Raw genomic sequence first — 16,781 nt, forward strand, 5'->3', positions numbered from 1 at the left:
GATTTAGGCGGTCGGAGCTTGGAGGTGCCGATCGCCGCCTCCTAGCTTCGGTGTGCATCTCTTTCCACCTTCCTCTATGCTGGTGCAGATCTGGTGTGCTCCAAGTCTCCTTCGTCTCTGTCCTAAGCGCTATGAGCAGTCCGAGGGGTGTCACACCCCTCTAGCTCTCACCGCCGCTGAAAGGGTCCTCCACCGCCGTTATGGCTTTTCGTCAAAAGATGGTGAAATTAGGGTCCTTATGGCCCCTTTTATGGCTTGGGAAGGACCTCCTAAGGCCATTGATGGAGGGGGATCACCATGTGGGTCCTCCCATGCCGCCAGATGGCTTTAGCAGTCCCCTCACCGACCGAAAACTGCTGTTTAGCAATATCATCGATGGCCGGGTGATAACTTGCAAACTATAATGTTAAATTGATGTATATAACATTATATTTATATGTTTTAATGGCCATATTTGTATGTTATCATATATAAATGGATATAAATGACTTGCACTCTGAGTTTATGATTGTTTTTTTTTATTTTTAGTATTTTTTACTTGGTATTTAACCTCAGTGTATTGAAGAAATATTTTTTACAGGGCATAAAATATTTGGCTAGAGGTTGGTAAGGGTCTTACTAATTTTCTGGAAATTTCCCAAATTTTTTATAATTTTCTGACCAATATTTAGCCAAGAAATGATTTTACAAATTTAAAGAATAAATATTTTATTTATTTGTCATTTTAAAAAGCATTATATATATCACGTGGCATCCACATCATTCGCCCGAAATTCGGGCTATTGAGTGGATGCATTAAAATGACATTGCATTATTGGCTCATCATGGCATCGCAATGCGCAATGCCATAATGAGCAAAAGATTGCTTCAAAAGGAGCAACGTGGCACGGGTGGCGAAGTAAAGGTATGATTTTTTAAAACTTTTTCATGCAATAAATGCACATGGAATCGATTTCGCATATATCTATAAAGTTTAATAGAATCCTCGCACGCGGAATGGAGTAGCCGCGTGCATTGATTGCACGCGGAAATTGATTCCATGTGCATTTAATATAAGGTAAGCTCACCTTATTTATTTTATGCAAACGAGGGCGATGTGGCATGATTTTAACCACACAAAAAGTACATTTTTGTCTCTATCTTGCAGCAATCATTGTGACCTTTAGAAGCGCACAAACACATGTCAGAATGCAATCCGAAAATGGGGAGAATGAGGAAAAGGCATCAGCCAATAAAAAAAATGACATTCTTTAGCTGCCTAGAAGAGAGATCAAACGATCCATCGGTTGAGATTAAACACCAGTAAAATGGTGATATCTTGAGATCTAGCTGTCCGATTGACCTGAAATTTTGAGAGCATGTTTTTCTTTTCCCCCTCTATGATCCATACGGTAGACTTTTTAAATACAGGTTTGAAAGAACGGGAAAAAAAAATTTTTAAATACGGTAGAATTTATGATACATAAAATTTTGAATCTCTCCCCAAGGATTTTCCTGGAAGGACAAATGAGTTGCTTTGGAAGTCGACAGATCTTAATTCATCATTGAAACTTGTAAGTTTCTAATTTTCTTTTTGAACATCTTCTTCACAGATTCTAAAACGCCATGGCATGGGTGAAATGTGCACGCCCTTGAAGTTAATTTGAAATGAAATTAGCATTGCATTATGATTCTGATTCAAGATCTGGTTTTTAATCCTTAGTTCTACATTGATTTTCATCCAATTTGGCATCTTAAATCTTTAGATTAGGGTCAAAATTCATCTTTATTCTACTTTCTCTCTCTAGGTTAATTTGTCCACTTTCTCTCTCTATATTTCAAAATTTATTGTTTAAAAATTCAATTCAATACATTAAAAACCTAAATCCAAAATTTCATCCAAAAATTCGTCCATCTTCAATTCCAATTTCAAAAATCCCTTTCTTGATTATTAATTCCCAATTTTAATACATAAACATTGTCTTAAAAAATTATCTTAATTGGGAAATTTATAATCTGAATTAATCCGATATTATAATCAAAATTATCCTATCTTGAGTGTCTTGACCAAAAATATTCAGATCAAAATTAAGTTTTTACTTTATTTTGATTAATTATAAATATAATTAAACATAATTGAGGTCTATTAAGTGCAAAATTAATTCATTCTTGAAATATTTATTTAAAATAGGATAAAAATTCTTGCTTAGTGCTTCCCTGTGGTTCGACTCCTTGCTTACTCTATGCGTAGTATTTAGTGATTAAAGGATATTATAAATTTTATTGCAGAAGTCTAAAATCTAAACAACGACGTATTTACATACTAATTTTAGGCTTATCACCGGGGATATCGATTGATGGAACTTCCCTTGGTCGTCTGATCCTCTTCATCTGGGGTCTGATGGTAGCCTTTATATGATGCACCTTCCTCGTGCCATTAGTGCCTCATCAGCTTGTCGTGTCTTCGATAGCCCCTTTGTGATTCGTCCTTTGCGCGGTCCAGTTGTCCACGTTGGCCGTCGTGGCCAATCAGAAGGCCTGAAAAAGAAAGAAAAAAACCTAAATAAAATGAGGCAGATTCCACCGTGCAATATTCTTTAAGAAGATCGGACAGATGAGACCATATATGTCTATTTAAAACAGCCCAAAATGACATGGGTATCAGGTTGAGCAGGCTTGAAGCCCAGACACACTTTCTTTGAGTTTTTCTAAATATCGCGGCCCATTGGGCTGCAATTCTTTTGTTCCTTCTTGGCTCGGCCCAATGTAGAGATGAAAACAACATGCAATTCTAATTGCATCTCGGATTATTTGAAAACATGTAACACTATATAAATCTCGACTGATATCATATATTGAAATAAATAAAAACTTACCTCACACGCATGCATGGTTCCTTGTGGGCTCTTTGGTGGGCTCTGTGTGTTTCCTCAGGCATAGCAGCGTTTGCCAGTTGTGGGTGGGGTTGAGTGCCTATGCACTGGCCTGTTTGTAGCCGGTTTGAGTGTTGTTGTGGCCTACCAGGGGTCAGGTGCACTCGCATGCGGTGCTCATAAACCAAATTTATAAATATATAAATAAATATATATATACACACATATATAATCTCTTTCCCTGAAAAAAATAAATTAACATACTAAATGGAGGAGCATAAAAATGACTGAATATTTTGAGCATATTTTCAATAAGAATTAGTGTGTTGGTGAATTATGCTACATGTTATATTAAAAAGTGTTATTTTTACCTATTGGTTCATCGAATGTCTAAGATTGAAATTTCATATAAAGATAAGGATAATATAGGTAGAATGATCTCAAATTGGTCGTAGAAGATGCATGATTTCATGATGCACTTAGAGTTTATGAATCGCCACCCCCGGACTTCACCAAACTTCCTTGATTGTCCTCCTTTGTGATGTCATATATTCTATCTCCATGAAGCTCCTCCAACACCGTTCTCAAACTCTCAAGCTCCTATGAGATTGTCATGACCCAGGGATACATCAAGGTTCCTAAAAAAGGGTATTCCCCATGGTTCCTTCCTATGATGAGAGGTGAAAAAAATTCTTGCAAGAAGGGATATCAAATAGTCAAGAGAGACCTCTATCAACCCTAGATTGAATGGACCACCTTTTGTGGTTCTCCTAGGAGCAACCGACCATATTAGAGAAGACCTCTTATAGTTAGCCTCCATCGAATGGCAAAGGGGGACGATGGGTGGGGTTGGAGAAGGATGACTTTATCCCTAGCCTTTTGGGTTCTAGAGGCATTGACATGGATGAATAAATGAAAATGATTTGCAACGGAAGACTTGAACGAATCAAACGGCATCAACAAAAAACATTATATGAAGTACCTTTGCACGAATCTTATTCATGATTTCTTTGATCCCGGAGTGAGACGAGTCAAGCTGCTTAAGTGTACAGCCTCTAGACGTATCCACGCGATCCTTGACACGTCCGGTCTCCTCCTCATTTACGAGCCTCACTTTTTCTCCATCATCGTCGCTACATTGTCCCGATTGCATCAAGATTGGAGAGGGGGTGTGGGAAGAAGGGAGAAGAAGGGGAAAGGCTCCTGAACAATTCTGGCCTGGGTGAATTTCATTCATGCCCTTCCCCTATGTATACTAAGTGGGTATTTTCCATAAAACCCCCAAAACTTAATTATATCTTCCGACGTACAAAAGACCATTTGAGTGTGACCCTCTAGGCCCATGTATCAGTCTAGTTAATGACTCCAATGGCCCAATAACCTTTATTGGTCTTCCAAATTAATTAACTATATCATCATATAGATTAATTAACGTCGGAGCGATTTAAGTCAATTGATAGGTCGAGTCTCCAACACGTGGGGTGCCAAGCTACACCTTGTGTTCTAGAAGATACAAAGGAGTGTGTATCGACTCACTCATGGAACCTGTTCTTCATCGACTACCATGTACTCAATCGTCTTCGTGAACTTCTTGATGTACCCAAGCTAAGACCGTTTAGAATCCCATGATTAGAGACTCGTTGGCCATAGCCAAAGTACAACCGTCCGTCCACAAGACGTCTTTGGTGTCTCAGGTCTAAGGACCACTTTCACAATTCTAACGTGAATCAACCTGATTGACAGTTCGGTATAATACCATTCAGGGATTCGTACGGATCAATTAAGTGAACTCTTTCCACTAAAGAGCACCCACTATCTATCCTTAGTGTCTCCACACTATTGGCTACAAGACCGGCCATACTCATCATATGAGTGTGGCTAGATAGTGATATTCTATCCAGATACTTTGATGTTCTTCTCTCGTATCCTTTGAATAGGAATGTTTAGAACACATGCTTAAAGACTGGTGATCTCCATATTACGATCTCATCATAATGCACTAAGTCTGATCATGTATTCATGGACTTCATTATAAGCATCATACATGCACTATAATGAATATGTTCTATTAATGAACATGGAATGAGATGTGGATTGTGGGATTGGCTTGTTGGCCACATATATTTCCATCATAACCATCCAACCTCCTTAATCAAGGGTTAACGGCTATAATTAAATCATTATCATGGACCCTTGCTCTACTCCGATGGACTCATCTCCCCATTAGAAGTGCCCCTTCAGCAACTCCATCCCCGTTAGGATGAATTAGCCAATCAAGCGGCTCCTCATGTGTACATTGCCAACCTCATCTGACACCCCGACCAATCTCATCCCTGTGAAAAAAGAAATACTGAAAGAAGTGTTAGATGTAAATTGGACCATCTTATCTTCCATAAGAATATCAGATGTAAATATTAGATTGTCACAAATAACCCCAGACTTTCATCTAGGTCAGCTGATAAACCAGAATTTGGGTTGAATAAGTCATTTTAAGGCTCTGATTTTTTTGCAATAATATTTATTAGATTTTCCTTTAAATAGGGATAAGTAAGGGCCAAATCCACAAGGAGCAGGGAATGAGAGAGTAAATCTCATTTCGAATATACTTTAAAATAATTATTTAGGTGATTTATTATTTTATGGATTTTTAATTATTTTCTAAATAGGAAAATCAATGAAATCAATGAAAACTAGTCAAAACTATTTTAAATAAATGAAATACATATTTATTTTGTTTTAGATAATTTCTTAGTATAGAGAAAAAGGTGAGAAATTTCAAATCAAACATTTAGGAGATCACACGAACCTTCTTGTCACTTCTCCGAAGGGTCAAGTGGTGCTCTTTCTCCAGAATCTTGATCACCCTTGAACTCTCTCTCCCACACTCTTGTATAAAAAATACGGATCAAAGAAATCTGATGCACTACGTCTCCAACAACAAGTTAGGAGCAAAAATCCAAGATGAGATACAAAGAGAGGAGAGAAGAGAATAACTGGAAGTGCTCTAACTCTCCCAGCCATTGGATTTAATTCCAAGGGTTTAGAGGGCTATGATTTCTTCATTTACATCCAGGACCCACGTTCCCTCCTTCCCATATTTGAAAAAAAGCCGTTAAAATTCAAATGTGGGTTAGTTCTATAATTATTGCCTTCAGTTGACTTGGTCTTCTATATTGGGCGTCTTGTGTCATGATCATCTGCTTATTATCTATTAGATGGCTTAGGTTTCCACTTTACTCTCATTTGTATCTCAAATTCCCCATTTTATTTACCTGAGCCCTGTTTTTCAAATAAAAATCCAAGAAGATGTGAGAAATCCTCTTAACTCTAAGGAGTCAAGTGGGGTTAGTCTCAAAAGTCAATAAAATATATAAAAATAGATCTTAGGAAAATATATGATAAATTTCTTATTGTATCCTTAAATGGTGAATAATGCTAAAGCAAATCTAAAATTACGTGATAAAAAAGAGGTATAAAAACATAATTTTATCGAACTAATTTGATGTTATCATAGGCTTGAAGCCCGAATAATTATTAATCTCTTTCTTTCTTAAGGTCGCAGCCCGGTGCCCATTGCACCATGATCCATCACTTTGTCTTGTTAGCCCGGACTGTGCACTATTAAAAAAATCTGGTAAATTTCAAATCCCATATTAGACATTTTACAAACCAAAAGGTTTTAAAATTCCATTTGGAACCCATTTTTGAATTTGAAATATCTTATTCCTATGGATGGGAGCCCACACTCTGTCTCTCATTTATCAACTTTATTGACTTTTATGTTTTATGATAACAGTACGATTTATATTTTTTGTAGCACATGTCAAAAATTTTGGATCATCTTGTTGTGAAGAATGTGATGTCGGACGTCATCTCAGGACGTCGGCCGGTTGACACCAAGTAAGATGGCTCGGTGCCGATAAATGATGATGGTATCGAACGTCGACAGTGTCGTCGTCCGATGAAAGAAACCCTAACGGGTTATGTAATTAGGATGTGATGAGATGCGTCCTATGTGTCGTATGTGCAGGCTCTGATTCGAGGAAGGCGCCGAGCTCCAAGCTGGCACAGGGTCACCGGGTGACGGCAACGGTGGCCTATCGAACCTCGTCGGAGAGACAAAGGCGTCTACGGCCGAACGAAATCTATCCGTAGGGCTCGCACGTAACGGACATACTCGCACGAAATCTCTCAATTCTTTTCCCTCTCACCTACCTAGCCCAAGCGTGGTGGAATCAAGACAAAAGTATACTGCATAAGGTAAAATAACAAGTGGCGGAGAGAGGGTGTACCTCGTCATCGGGCGGCTCGTCGTGCAAGCGGTTCATCGATGTGGCGATTAGAGCGGGTGCAACAGAGAGGAGCTGGAGAGTGATCGGCCGGAGAGTGAAGAAGGGACCGAGGAGGACGGCGCAAGGCAAAGCTTCAGCTCAAGTGACGAGGGACCCTGCTAGCACGTCCCTATGATCCGGCACAAGAAGGGTCCAATGGCAGCCTCAAGCGATGGATCGCCCAACAGTGGGACGCAGGGTGAGATGATCGTCGGTGGCAGCACGCGCGACCGAGCAGATTGGAGAAGGCGAGGGCATGGCGTGGTGGTCGACTCTCCCTTGCTTGGTGTGGGGCCGATAGGCATTGGGCTGACTAGTGTCGATCGACCTCCTTCTGCTGATCAGCGTCGGGTTGCCTGATGATGGCAGACTGGCATGTGCTGGCAGCGGCGGTTTACTCAACGAGATTGCTGGGCATCGAATCGGCCGGTGTCAGGTGATCTGTTCGACCTCCCAGGCACCGACTAGTCAAGCAGGGGCCCCTACCGATAACAATTAGCCACACGCTACTTGGTGTTAACCTTGTCAGTCACCAAATGACTTGGCAAAGCCTTGCCCGTTGTCGGTTGACTCGCAAGAATCACCAGCAAATCAAGGCTGGAGGGCCCTCCGACAAAGTTGATTCTCCGACACAAGTTGAGCAAATTTAACGATCGTCCCCACACAGACAGGCCGTCGGGTGACGGGGCTGGAGATGGACCGAGGGAATCGTCTGCGGATGCGGTAGCTCCGCATGCTTCAACTCCAAATTTGCACAACATACAATTCCTCTGCCTGATAGGAGGAATTGCATCCGTCGAACATGCCCTAGGATACAACGACGAATTGGTTGCCACTGACAAGAATCAGCAGGTCAATTCCCAATTCAGTCGACCTTCCTCGGCAGTCAGTGATGAGACAACACGGGGCCGATCCATGAGGATGAGGAAATGAGGGAGAACGGCGGCCTGTGACTCTCTCACCAGCTCCACCGAATTTCTTCTTCTTTCTACTCTTCTTCTTCTTCCTTCCGCCCCCCTCTTCCCTTCTTCGCCCCCCCTTCTTCTTGATGCGGAGGGGGAGACCTGTCCTTCTCTGAACAAAAATTCCCAATTCACAAAAGACAAGTCTGAGAACCTAGGGTGCCCCCCTCTTCTCTTATAAAGGGGAAGAGGCCAAATTGGGCCCCCTAGGTGGGTCACAATGGGGGGAAGAAAGGGTCCATTAAGGGGGCCCTTATATAATGGCCCCCCTCATTACAAGATAAAGAGGGACATTAAAATAAAAAAAGAAAAGAAAACAAGGGAAGAAGGCCACAAGGGAGGGGATCCAAATTGGCTAAGGATGCCTCCCGTGACGACAACGAGGGACGTGCAGAACGTATTGCAACCGCGACATAAAGACAAGGGGAGAAAAACACAAATCACGAGAAACAAACGACGAAAATGAAGATAGGATATTTGAGCACTATCACCCGATCTTCGACGACGGTGGCGGGTGGCGCGGACGACGTCGTCGACGATCTTCGATGGCGTGCGCTATCAGGATGTCCCTACAAACAACAAGATAATGTCAATATGGTCAGAGAAAACAAATAAGTAAAATATTATGATTTATGATTAAATAAAAATTTTCTTTGACAAATTGTTTCAGGAACTTTAGTTTGGGAATGGTGTCATTGATAAGATAAACAAAAAATATAAGCATTAAAAATAGATTGGATCAGGTATAGTTCAAACACATGCACATATAGAAAAAAAGATATGCAAATATATCTATAGATATTGGCAGATACGTGTGATGCATTTAATTGAATCAATATGTTAAATGATCCACATATAATAATAGTATTAAATACTAATAACACTTACAAAAAAATTAAAGCTTCATACATTACTCCATAAATTTTATTCGGTTATCCAGGTTAAACCTAACAGATAATCTTTGGAGATTCTCTCAAAAAATATCCATCTCCATAATGACATTTCTAATGAGAAAAAAATAACATTGATAACACGCATCTTTGATAGGTTAATATGCCTATATTTACATGTTTATTTGCATTAAAATGATTAAATATCAGTGTTATCTTGCCTACAATGATTTCATCTATTTTTAGAATTATTTTTAAAATTTATTAATTCTATTTGTATTTTGTGAAAATATATTTTGAAAAAAATTGAGTGAAAATATGTTTTTTCCTGAATTGTTTGACATTATATTCATGCATATATCATTTTTCCAAGTCAGAAAACATTTTTATTTGTATTTTTTGGGCTTATATTTATTATTATATGATTTAATTAACATTTTGTGGGGCTAATCATTTACCATCTCACATATTTTTATCTAAATCATTGAAACATGATGAATCGTCATTTTTTGTTATGATTAGGTCGATGATCATTGCCAAGATTGTCATTATGTTATAACTAATTGTGATGCAATAATGGCCAAATATTTTGTAATAGTTTTTTTTAATTTTTAACTGCATGTCGGACATGGCCCCATCAATAAAGGGCTAAAATTTTTCACAATAAATACGACACGAAGAATGATAAAGAAAATCATAATATTTGATCTTTTATTTTGTCCTTTTTACATGATGCTAATATGTTAATCTTTCAATAGATGACAAAAGATAGAGTGAAAACGTGGCATGTGCTGATGCGGAAATGTGTCATATGTACCCCATTTAACTTATGTTATTCCTTTATCTTTTCTTTTTCCTTCATGGACTCATGGGTGAACTGAAGTTGATAAAAAATGACATGGGATATTATGGTCAATCATTGTATTTAATGTTCAAGCTAAAGATAAAAACCCTAAAAGTAACGTGTTGGCAGCCATGAGGTTGAGGAGAGAAACCTTTGGTTTAAATAAATGACCAGGAATTATCGAACATCAAGACTAGATATCTGATGATCTAGAAGGCCGATCAAGTAGAAATTTTCAGGGAAGCCTCATCTTTCTCTCCTCATTCAACTGTATGGTGGGATTTTTAAAATAAGCCCTAGATCTTTGCAGAATAATATATGTAAATTTGCCTCCTCCTAGAGAGGCAGACCAAAAGAGAATGAGGTTCTTGAAGAGCCATCAAAACTTTTTTGATGAAAGCACATTGATCATGGGAAACATAGGGATTAAAGATTAGTCTCTTGCCTTACATTGATTATTCTTCAACACATCCATTAGTTGGATCCTAATCATTTGATCACTTCCCTTGCAATCCATCATCTGGCCATTCTCATCATCACACATTATATACATCATCCATATAACATCCCTTGCTCTAGTTTCCATTACAATCATAAAACCCTATACTACTAATTTCCTCACCTTCCTTACTCATCTTTTGCAGTCGCCATTTCACCCTTACATCTTCATCTATGTTACTTCCTTATTTCCGTTCATCTGATTCATGTCAGCTTACCTACTTGTCTTCCTATTAATCGTCATATCCTCATTAAATAAATAGTGCCACCCCTCTCATCACAAAATCTTGGTGGCACCACTACCTCCTATGCTATGTGTATTCCTTCTCTTCCTACCTCAATCTCTATTTAGAGATAGTGTAATCCCTAAGAACTGTTCCCCATGGAGATAAACCATACACATACACTATCTACATTATGACATGAATTTCAGCTTATAAATTTTACTGATTAAACTCAAAATCATCAACGACCTAATTTTAGCCCTAATTTGAGTTTATCAAACATCAAAAATGAAAAAGCCTATATTTGAACATCCAAAATCATGTTGGCTTTTGCAAGACTATGTAGAAGCTCGACATCCATCAATTAATGTGTTTCCCAATTTTTAAAGCTATTAAAATATTTTTTTAAAAATTTCATAGCCTTATTTAATGATAAAAAATATGTTTTTGTTAAAACATAGAGTCCCATGCAATTTTTTCCTTGGTTTTGCTGAACCTACGATACAGTTGTAAAGAGTTTTTGGGACTAGAGTTGTTTTATTTTGCACGTATTGAATTCTCACTTGTCCTCATTCAACATCCCTATAGTTCATTTTGATCCAAATAGGATTCATAAAGCGAATATTTCATCTGATTCGCATATCTCCTCCCTAAATCATTGATATCCCACCTAAAAAATTATAATAATTAATATAGGAAGTAATTAAATATAACCCTCATGCGCTAAAAATCAATTTAAAATATCACAATATACAAAATATTTGGTTGAATATAAGTGATAACACCCTAAATTTGGTATTTAATTCAAGTAATTAGCGCAACTCTATGCATTCAAAGAGTTTAAAATAGGGTTGTTATCATATAATTACATATAATCAATGTTTCCAAGTAATTTCTTATTTTTCCCTAATTTTCTGTTAATTTTATGAATTTTATGGAATTTACCTAAGCTTGGAATAATTATGTTTAAATGAAAAATGGCAGGTTTACAATTTAATTTTGCTGCTAATTAATGTAGGAACGAATTACTAAAGTTTCTAGAATTTTCTGAAATTTTATTGGAATTTTTGGGAATTTATTAGAGTAAGAAACAAATTTTTAAGTAGAAAAATGATATATTTATATGGAAAATATGAGTTTTAAAGCAATTTCTAAAGTCTGAGGGGGTTTTCCTAAATTTTTGTTGCAATTATGCCCTTAAAGCAGCTCTCGGTCATGGTTTTAAGAAATTAAAATAGTTACAAGGTTTTATGGAAATTAATCAGGATTTTCTCATGGTTTTTTCAGGAAAATGGAGGAGAGAGAAAGCAAAAAGGACATATACATCAATATTTGTTAGGCGGCGTCAGTTTGCACGCACACATTTTATTAGGGACTTTTTCGCCAAATTCTAGGAAATTCTCTCTCCAGGCGGTAAGTTCACCTCTTGTCCTATGCATACAAAGCGCATGCACGGTAAGTGATGTGGCACTCTGTGATTGGATGTAACTTAAAATGTGCACAAATACATGCAAATCATTGTATATTGTCTCTATTTTTATTGTTTTTATTCTTTATTTTGATTTCAAGACAAGGGGTACATGGCACTACAAGAATGAACCCACCATTTTAAGTTCAAATGCGTCGGCCAATCAGAGAACGCCACGATATTGCGTGTAGAAAAAAAATCAAATTAAATAAATACAAATTGATCAAACGGCTTAGATTGGTCAATTTGCATTTATTAATAACTTTTGATCCTGAAGTCCGATTGAGGTGATTGTTTATAGATGTACTCGTCTCACTCTCCTCTTTCTATCTGTACAGTTGGATCATTCGGATCAATCCTACATTGATGGATAAAAATCATTTACTAATGGGGGGTAGAATGGTAATTTTTACCATGTAATCTAATATAAAAGCTGAATTTTGAGAGGAGGAGATCATTCTGGAAGTGGATCTATCACAGCTGCAAGACAGAGAGGAGCTTTCTATTTTCCCTGTATTTGAACTTTTAGTGAAACTTGGATGATTGTTTAGTGAATTTCTTCATCGTTCTTCTTGATCTTGGTCTGAATTTCTAAATCGCTAGGCTTGAGCGGAATATAGAAGCCCTTACTGGGATTTAGAGGAGAGATTGTGAAATTTACCTAGATATTCCATTTGCACACTAAACAATTTATAAGAAGTTTAATTTCTTGGAGATATTATATTGCCTTTATGATCTAATAATTAGTAAATTTTGTTACCAAATTTCCCAAAAATCAAACTAAATCCAAATCAGCTTTTCTTCTTATCCCCCTTAATTTACCCCTTTGATCCTTTTTATTGGATCAAAGAACTCAATCTAGAGCTTCTTACTTCTTCCATTCCTCTCATCTCTTCTAACCCCCTTTTCTAAATTCTTCATCTAATAAGAGTGATTTGATCTTCATTGAAGATTAAATTAGCTCTAATTAGGGTCAAAACTATTCAAGCAGATCACTGAATTCCTTACTAGCTCTAATTAGGGTCAAAATTATTAAATTACCTCTAATTAGGATCTTCATTGAATTCCTTACTAGCTTCCCTTAGACGATACTTATCACTATACATCTTAAGTTGGGGTTTTATAAACTTTATTGTATAAGCTAAAATCAACAACAATAGGGGATTATAAAATTGCAAAATTCACCCCCATTTTTGGCTTATCAATTAGATATTATTGGTTTCTTCATGACACTGGTAATTTCCAAATTAACATGTTTAATTGATGAATTTTACATTACATTTATGTGTTTTCATGACCATATTTTCATGTTATCATATACAAATAGAGATAAATGATATACATTTTGATTTTATTGTTATTTCTAAATTTATAGTACTTTTATATGGTATTTAACCTCATTTTATTGAATAAATAATATTTACAGGGCATTAAGTTCTTGGTCAGAGGTTGGTAACAGTTTTCCTATTTTTCTAGAATTTTTCCCATATTTTTTTATAATTTTCCGACCATTCTATACCCAAGAAATGATTTTTTCATATTTGAATAATACATATTCTATTTATTTCGCATTTTATAATATATTAATAATTATATCACGTGGCATCCATTTCGGGCAAATAATTGGATGCATTTTTTTAAGAGAGAGATATAGCATCATTTGCTCATTATGGAAACGCAATGCGCGATGCCATAATGAGCAAATGATTTGCTCAAAAGACAACGTGGCACGGGTGGCGAGGTAAAGGTAAGATTCAATTTTTTAGTTACTTTTCGTGCAATAAATGCACGTGGAGAATCGATCTCCGCGTGCATTTATTAAACGGTGATCTACCTCTTACCGAAGTCAGTAAGTCGCGTGCATTAAATGCACGCGGCTACCAACACACGTGCATTAATAAAAGAATCAATTTTTCACTGTATTTAATACACGCCCACAGTCGATTCGCCATGTGCATTGAATGCACGCAGAAATCGACTGCATATTATTAATTCTAATGAAAAGTAAAAGGAATCTTTTGTCTTTTATGTTTTTTTTCAAACAGGGCGATGTGGCGTTCTCTTGTCCATTCAAATGAAGACATAATTTTCCAACGATTGCGCGCTGTGGACGCGGACAACAACGTGTCAGAACGTGATCTGAGAAGGGGGAAAAAGAAAATAAAAGTGTCGACCAATCAGAAAAGGACATTTTATGAGATATTCTGAAGAGAATAAAAGATCTAACGGCCTGGATTAATCCTCAGCAAAACCTTGATATCTTGAGATCTAGATGTCCGATTGGGCTGAAATTTTGAGGGCATGTTTGTCTTTTCTCTCTCTACAATGGTTGGATATTTAAATAGAGATCTGGAAAAGGGTGAAATTCACTTTTTGAAGCTCTCCCCAAGGATTTGGCCAGGAAGGACACAGGAGTTGCTTTGGAAGTCGACAGATCTTGATTCTCATTCAATGTTGTAAGTTTCTGATTTGTATTTTTAACTTCTTCTTGAGAGATTCTAAAACGCCTTGGCATAGGCAAAATGTACATGCCCTAGAATTTGTTTTGAATAAAATTAGCATTGCAATTTGAATCTGATTCAATATCTATTTTTTATCTTTCGTTTCAAATAGATTTAGAACAATTCTGCATTTTTAGAATTTTAAATTAGGGTCGGATTTCACCTTTTCCCCAAATTCTTCCCTTTCTCTCTCTAGGTTAATTCATCTATTTTATCTCTCTATATTTAAAAATTGATTGTTTGGAAATTTATTTCAATATATAAAAAACATAAATATAAAATTTTATCCAAAAATTCGTCCATCTTGAAGTCCAATTTCAAAACCCCTTTCTTCATTATTAAATTCCCAATTTTAATTCATAAGAATTGTCTTAAAATTTAAGAATAATTGGGAAATTAATAATTCAAATTAATCTGATCTTATAACTAAAATTATCCTATCTTGAGCTTTTTGACTGAAAATATTTAAAATCAATTTGTTCTTGAATTAATTTATTAAAAGTTGGAAAAAAACTCTTGCTTGCTGCCTCCTTGTGGTTCAACCCCTTGCTTGCTCTATACACTGTATTTAGTGATTAAGGGTATTTATAAATTTTATTGTATAAGTCCAAACGCCCGATCAACGACGTATATACGCATCATTTTTAGGCTTAATAGACACCTAATAAATAATCATCTATCACTAGATATTTTATCAGATTTCTTTTGGGAGAAATGGAGAGAGACAATTTGTCCCTATAGTAGGAGTAGGGAAAATCCCATATGTGATGTCTTCTACCATTCCTCATCTCCCCTTATCTCCTTTAATATTTATTATCAATAGTTAATAGTTCAGATATATATTACTGAAAAAATAATATCTAATAAAGTAATTAGTTATCCATTTTTGTTAAAAACTTGAAATGACTTGGAACATTTTTTGATAAAATAATTATGACCCTATTCATTATGTGCTAGGTTAAGATCTTTGCTTACCAATGAACATAAAGTTTGATATATTCTTACAATATGTTAAGATTTCAAGTTTATGAAATATTGATATTATTTCAAAACTTACATAATTGAAGTATATAGATAATTTAATGATAAACATGTAATTTTGATTGATTATAGACCTTAGAAAAAAACCATTAATGAGATTTTAAGGATGAATAAAAAATGTATTTGCAATTTGAAGAACAATATTTGCTTTAAATGATTGCACAAAGTGATTTTGGAAATTAAATGAGACTAGACTTTATATTGTCATTATTAGTGTAAATTATACCAACATGTAACTCCTCAATAAGATCTATTTAAAAAGTATAATCTCGTCATTCCACATTTTGGAAAACTAAATAACAGATTTGATGTAGTTATTGGTGATGTTAAGTTTGATACAGTAAGAGATGAGTTATTATTTCCAGGATTTGTATTAAATCAAAATATTATCAATTTTAAAACATTAAGGACGTAGGTGTTTGAAAAAAATATTCATGTTTGTAGAAGTTCCTATAATCTTACAACAAGAGGTATACTGAAATGAAAATATGATTTTGATGAAATAAAAAATATATAGTTGGTTCAATTTATCTGATTTTGATCGGGTTCATTAGATACCATTTCATCAAATAAGATGTTTATCTTTCCTTACATATTTCAGATATTTTTTAAGAAAGCTACACCATTAGGAAAGCTTTTAAACTCGAATTAGACCACTAAGATTCTTTAATTCCTCGAAAACGGGGGCTGTTGCAAATGAGATTTTTGAGTAATGAATTAATCTTACATCCTTTGGCATGATAAAAATCATGAAATTTGGTCATCAGGGAAAATGAAACTGCCAGATGATCTATCAAATCATTATTTTGTATGACATCTGATTTTTATGAGCACATTGAAAATACCTACTGGATGATGACATAACTAAGAGGGTGGGGGTGAATTAGTTCATTTTTTCTTTCTATTTATGTTATCTAATTATTTTTACGGATTCATTATTTATTCACTCAATGCCAAATTTTTCACTCATGCACTATTTTTTAAGACTCGGAAGCATATCCAACCCCCCCCCAACCAATCCGAGGGGGAGAAAGTCCCCCTAGAGAGTCTCTCATCACCTTGTTAAACCCCCAGTAGCAATTACAGTGGCTGGGTTGATCAAATCACAGTTCAACATGAACTTGTGATCTAATCCTCTCACATCTCAGTTATCAACCTCAGTTTGTTCGT

The sequence above is a fragment of the Wolffia australiana genome, chromosome 3 (genome assembly GCF_029677425.1).
Source record: "Wolffia australiana isolate 7733 chromosome 3, ASM2967742v1".
Taxonomy (NCBI): domain Eukaryota; kingdom Viridiplantae; phylum Streptophyta; class Magnoliopsida; order Alismatales; family Araceae; genus Wolffia; species Wolffia australiana.